The sequence below is a fragment of the Arachis hypogaea genome, chromosome 20 (assembly GCF_003086295.3).
Source record: "Arachis hypogaea cultivar Tifrunner chromosome 20, arahy.Tifrunner.gnm2.J5K5, whole genome shotgun sequence".
Taxonomy (NCBI): domain Eukaryota; kingdom Viridiplantae; phylum Streptophyta; class Magnoliopsida; order Fabales; family Fabaceae; genus Arachis; species Arachis hypogaea.
Window position 1 is genome coordinate 75,682,010 of NC_092055.1, and position 6,193 is coordinate 75,688,202.

Consider the following 6,193-nt stretch of genomic DNA (forward strand, 5'->3'; position numbering starts at 1 on the left):
CCCAAAATTGGAGTGGTTCTTCCATCCATGATTGAAACTATTTGAATAGGGATTGTTGTTGGAGTTTTGGAGGAGTTTTCCATGTAGTTCACCACCTCCATTGTGGTCCAGACGTTATCACCAGTGTCCACCTCATAAGCTATCTCTGGACAATAAGCATCCAGGTTCTATGTCCCACTCAAGTATCGAGAGATCATATTGATCTGTTGGGACATGAGCTTATTCTGAGCCAGGATGGCATCCAGAGTGTCTACTTCCAAGGCACCTCTCTTCTGAGTTGCCCCATTGTTTATAAGGTTTCTCTCAGAAGTGTACTTATACAGGTTGTTGGCAACCATGTCAATAAGCTCCTGTGCCTCTTCAGTCGTCTTCTTCAAGTGAAGGGAGCCACCAGCAGAGTGGTCCAATGACATCTTGGACATTTCAGAGAAGCCATCATAGAAGATCTCTAACATGGTCCACTCTGAGATCATGTCAGGAGGAAATCTCTTGATCAACTACTTGTATCTTTCCCAAGCTTCATAGAGGGATTCACCATCTTTCTGTCTGAAGGTTTGAACTTCCACGCTAAGCTTGCTCAGCTTCTGAGGTGGAAAGAACTTGGTCAAAAATCCATTGACCACCTTCTCCCAAGTATCTAGGCTCTTTTTAGGATGAGAATCCAACCATAGCCTTGCTCTGTCTCTTACAGCAAAGGGGAAGAGCATGAGCTTGTAAACTTCTGAATCCACTCCATTAGTCTTCACAGCATGTCACAGATATGTAGGAAATCAGATATGAATTTGTTGGGATTTTCCTGCGGGAGTCTATGAAACTGGCAATTCTGTTGTACTAGAGTGACCAGTTGAGGCTTCAGCTCAAAGTTATTTGCACCAATGGCAGGTATGGAGATGCTGCATCCATAGAAGTCATAATTGGGTGCAGTATAAGATTCAAGGACCTTTCTCGCGTCTCCTCCAGATTCTGGATCAGCTTCCATTGTTGTATCTTCAACTTCTCGTTCAAGAGCTTCTATGAGATTCTGTACGGCTCTACTAGCTCGAGCTTGTTTCAAACGCCGCCTTAAGGTCCTTTCAGGTTCAGGATCATGGTCAACAAGGGGTTCTTTATCCCTATTCCTGCTCATAAAAAAGAAACAAACCAAGAAGAGAAAAAGAAAGGAGTCTCTATGTCAGAGTATAGAGATCTCTTTGTGAGAGACTTAGATAAAAAGAAAAATAAAATACAGGTGTCTTTTATTAGAAAGAATTTTTGAAAACAGAGAGAAAAGAGTTGAAAATTCTTGAAAAAGTAGAGAGAGAAAGATGTAGAAGATTTTCGAAAAAGAGAGAGAAGAATTAGAAAGACACCAAACTTTTAAAATTGAAATAAGATAAAACAAATAACTAACTAACAATATTTGAAAATAAAATAAAAGATTTCATTTTAAAAATTTTTGAAATTTAAAAAGAAAGAGTCAATCAAAGATTTTAAAATTTAAATTTGAAAAGAAAAAGTCAAATAAGATAAGATAAGATTTTAAAAATTTAAGACAGGAGATTTGATTTTGAAAAATTTGAAATTAAAAAGGGAAAGTTAAATAAAGATTTTGAAATTCAAATTTTAAAGAAAGAAAAATTAACCAAATACTCAAATTTTTAAATTTTAAATTTAAAAAAAGAAAGATAAGATAACAAAATTTTAAAATCACAGAAAAATATAAGATAAAGATTATAGATAAAAATATAAACAAGAAAATTAAATTAAATGAAAAGATACCAATGGGACACCAAACTAAAAAAATTTTTAAATTAAACAACAATAAATTCAAAAAATTAAAAGGAAAAACACTAAAAGACACTAAACATAAAAAATTTTAAAATCAAATAAGGAAAATAAAACAAAAATTTCGAACAACAAGGAAAGAAAACCAAAAACAATTTTTGAAAAATTTTAGAAAAGAGAAATCAACAAAGACCAAAAGGGCACCAAACTTAAGAATTGACAAAAGACTCAAACAAAAGAAAAAGATGACTAAAGAAAATTTTTGGAAAGGAAATTTTCGAAAAGACACAAAGAAAAATTAAAAACTTTTAACAAGAAACACAAGCAAAAGAAAAAACAGTAAAAAGTACCTGATCTAAAGAGCAAGACAACCGGTAGTTTGTCAATCTCGAACAATCCCTGGCAACGGCACCAAAAATTTGGCGCACAAAATTAGAACTCGCACAACTGAATCGGAAAAGTGCACCGGGTCGTCCAAGTAATACTTCAGGGGAGTGAGGGTCGATCCCACGAGGATTGTTGGATTGAGCAAGCAATGGTTATCTTGCTGGACTTAGTCAGGCGAATAGAAAAGATAGTTGTTATTGTAAATGCATAAAACAAAGTAATAAAGAAGGCCATATTGAATTGGTGTAGAAACAATGGTGGGAAATCGGTTAAGGCCTTGGAGATGCTTGTTCTTCTGGATTAATACTACTTTAACAATGAGGGATTCATTCAATGGCATGGTTGTAAGTGATTAAAGCCGGGGCTAGTGGTCATTAATCTCCTCTAATCCAGATCACAGGCCGGTGCTAATGGTCATCCAATCTGAACGAGAATAAAGCTTGCGCAATTCAATCTCTGGTAATCCTACTCAAAACTCCGCAAACAAGGTCAGATCTTTCAGATCAGAGAATGATGCTCTGTATTCTAGCCTTAACGCCATAGAGACCTCAATTACCCATGAATAATGAGATTTCATGTCACATATCCTAATTAGCCCAGATACTATATTGGAACCTGTGATGTATTCTTATGCTGTAGCTCAATACTATCCGGCTAAGACTTCGCAAGAGCTCATGTTGAATAAGGGGTCATACTCTCGTTCCACCCCAAATTCATAAAGATGAAGAACGACAATACATCATAGAATGGAATCCAACATGTATTAAAGTAGAAAAGTAATGATATTAATTCATGGGAATGAGCAGAGCTCATATCCTTAACTCAGGATATTTAGTTGCTCATACTTTACAGAAAAATAGAGAAAAAATGTATGATAGGTTCGAAGATCCCCTAACAAGAGTGATCTTCCTTCTATTTATACTAACAAATAGACCTAAAAAGATATTTATAATAATTAAAAATTACAAAAAATGAGATAACTAAGCTAAAGAGTGTGAAAATCCACCTCTAGGACCACTTTGGTTGAGTCTTTTGGCTGAGTTTGGCATCCAACTTGGATGAGTGGGCACTGGACGCCCATTAGGGGGTGTCCATGCTACCTTGTGCTCTTTTGGTGGCATTGAACGCCAGTTTTGGGCATTCAACACTGGCCTTGGTCCTTCTTAGGTGTTGAACGCCAGAAAGGGGGTAAATTGGGCGTTCAATGCCCGTTTTGGGTAGACATTTCCAAAGAAAAGTATAGGCTATAATAAATTTCTAGAAAGCTCTTAAAGTTATCTTTCCAACGCCATTGAGAGCGCGTCAATTGGATCTCTGTAGCTTAGGATATACTCGATGGAATGCACGGAGGTTAGGATTTGACAGCATCTGCTATCCTTTCTTTGCCTCTGAATCAGACTTTGCCAAAACATGCTAATTTTACCCAAAAATCACCTGAAATCACAAGAAAAACATAAAAACTCAAAGTAGCATCCAAAAGATAAAATTTTTACTAAAACATAATAAAACTTAATAAAACTTAATAAAACATAACTAAAAATATATTAAAAATGCTCTCCATGGAATATATATATTAATAAAACATAACTATAATATATATATATATATATATATATATATATATATATATATATATATATATATATATATATTATAAAGAGAATATAATAGCTCTCCATGGAATGGGTCAACCTTTACCTTTACAAGCTTAACCTTTACAAGTGGTATCAGAGCCTACCCAAATGGAAGGTATCTGATAACATTTATAAAGAATATTTTGGACCGGGCTTTTATTACTAATCTTCTTGTTAAACTAAAAGTTTTATAGTTAAAACTCTGAAATAGCAGTCAGAACTTTTAATACGTTGGTCAGCCCAGATCGTGGTCCCGGTTGTAAGTCCTATTAAGGCAGTGAATCCGTTGGTTAACGAGGGTGGTCCCGTAACTCACAAATTTCTATCCATAAAATCGCTAGTTTATTAAGAACGATGAGTAGTTTAAATCTAGGAAAAAATAATTCTTTAGTAGTAAAAACCGATAATGATGAAGCATCATGTAACACCCTAATTACCCTAATATTTACCTCTAGCCGTAAGGCAAAGGTTAATCAGTGGTTACGACAGTTCTAAGATTTATACATATAATATATATAGAAAGAATAGTATAATCTAGAAGCCCAATGAAAAATATAGCTCAAAGCAGGATTTCAAAAGCGCAAAACGTACTAACGAAGCTACTCGTTTAAGGCATAAGAAATAGATATAAGATTACATAGATAAGTATATAATAATCATAAGAAACTAGCCTCGGCTCGCGGAGTTTAAGCCGGCTAGCCATATACAGACGACCAGAAACTGAAGTTTTAAAAGAGCCTATACAAGTTTTGTTCTCTCAAATACATGCCTCTAGGCAAAAGAAAATACAAAAGTGAGAAATATACACAATAACCCAAAATGACTCAAAAGAAGTATCTGGATCCTCCACTTCTGTCACCAACTAGACAACTCACCGAGGTGGGTTGCAACCTGCATCTGAAATATACAATAGAAATATGGTATGAGAACCGGAGGTTCTCAGTATGGTAACAGCGCCCCGTGATATAGGATATAAGACCTCGGGATGCCAAAGGCAATCCTAAGCTCCATATCCATCATAAGATTCAATATTAAAGCATACTAAAACAAATAAGCATAAATATATCAATCTTAACATAACTAAACCGGGTAATCTACCTTAGGGGATTTCTATTCTAACCAAACACCGTTGTCCCACAGCCTGCACCAACCCATCCTCCATGCGATCCCATCGCCACCGCCTTCCAAACCTCCTCAATCCCAATAGAAAACACAGATAATATACAATGCAAGTAAAACACAAGTATTGGCATATAAGACAATTAATTCAAATAGCAATTAGGCCTGTTATACAAATAGGCAAGCCATTACAAGTAGACAAAGCATACAAACAGATAGAAAATGTATATGATGAATGCGTGCCCTACTGGCTGTGATATCACATTATTGGTTCAACTGCCAACCCGACACATCTCCATGGAGATGTCGCCTTTTGGAATCAATATATGGGAAACCCCAAGATATAGTTGATGACAAGTCATATTGACCCAGTTTTACTAGCCTTTTTTCTTTATTTTTAGTTAGTTTTATACACTTTCTTGCATCCTAAGAAATCAATTTGGAATGAAAATGCACAACTTCTTTGAATCAAACAACCACCATGAAATTGATGCTAAATCATGAGGTTTAAGCTAAATTTAATTGATTTTTAATGATTTATAAACCTTGTGAATTTGGTGATACTTTGATTGGTTGTTTTGATTAATTGTAGGTGAAGAAAAGAAGAAAAGCGTGGCCTAAGAAGCGTGGTTCAAGGAAGAGAAAGTGTGGCCAAGAAAGGAGGAAGTGTGGTGCAACAAACCATGAAGCTCACTCCAAGAGCACCAAGCTCACTAAATGAGCGCTACACTCACTCCCAAGGGACCAAGGCACAAAGCTCAGCTCACTTTGTGAGCTGAGCACAACATGAGGCCAAGAAACAAGGAAAGAAGAACCAAGCTTAGCTCACAAAGTGAGCATTATCGAGAGCACTAAGGAAATAATTCAAAGAAAATGATTTGCAAATGCATGCTCCAAAACTTGAACCCATGACCAAAGGGGAGGGGGGAGGCGCTACTCACAAGGAAAAATAAGCCAAAATTGGCCAAGTGTACTCCCCAAGGTTCGAACCCCACACCTTGAGGAAGCAAGGAAGCAAGGCAACCAAGAAAAGGGGTAGCGCATGCTTCCCATGGGTTTCGAACCAAGGACCTTCCCTTGGATGTCCCAAGGCTCAGCTCACTTGGAGAGCTGAGCGCTACTTCTTGATGCATGGGGCACGCAACAAATTGACAAGGTCCATGGGCATCACACAACAAATTTGACACGGCCAGGAGCACAAGGAGCGCGCATGACACGGTCCCTGGGCAGCACACAACGCACAACATTTGGCACCAAGGCACCAATGCTCAGCTCACAAAGTGAGCTGA

General features: G+C 36.8%; 1 non-coding gene across 1 annotated transcript; it reads left to right on the forward strand.

Annotated features, from left to right (window-relative positions):
- Positions 1-471: 471 nt before the first annotated feature.
- Positions 472-575, forward strand: LOC112787458 (small nucleolar RNA R71). Its single transcript, XR_003194872.1, has one exon. It is a non-coding gene; the product is annotated as a small nucleolar RNA R71 (small nucleolar RNA).
- Positions 576-6,193: the final 5,618 nt, after the last annotated feature.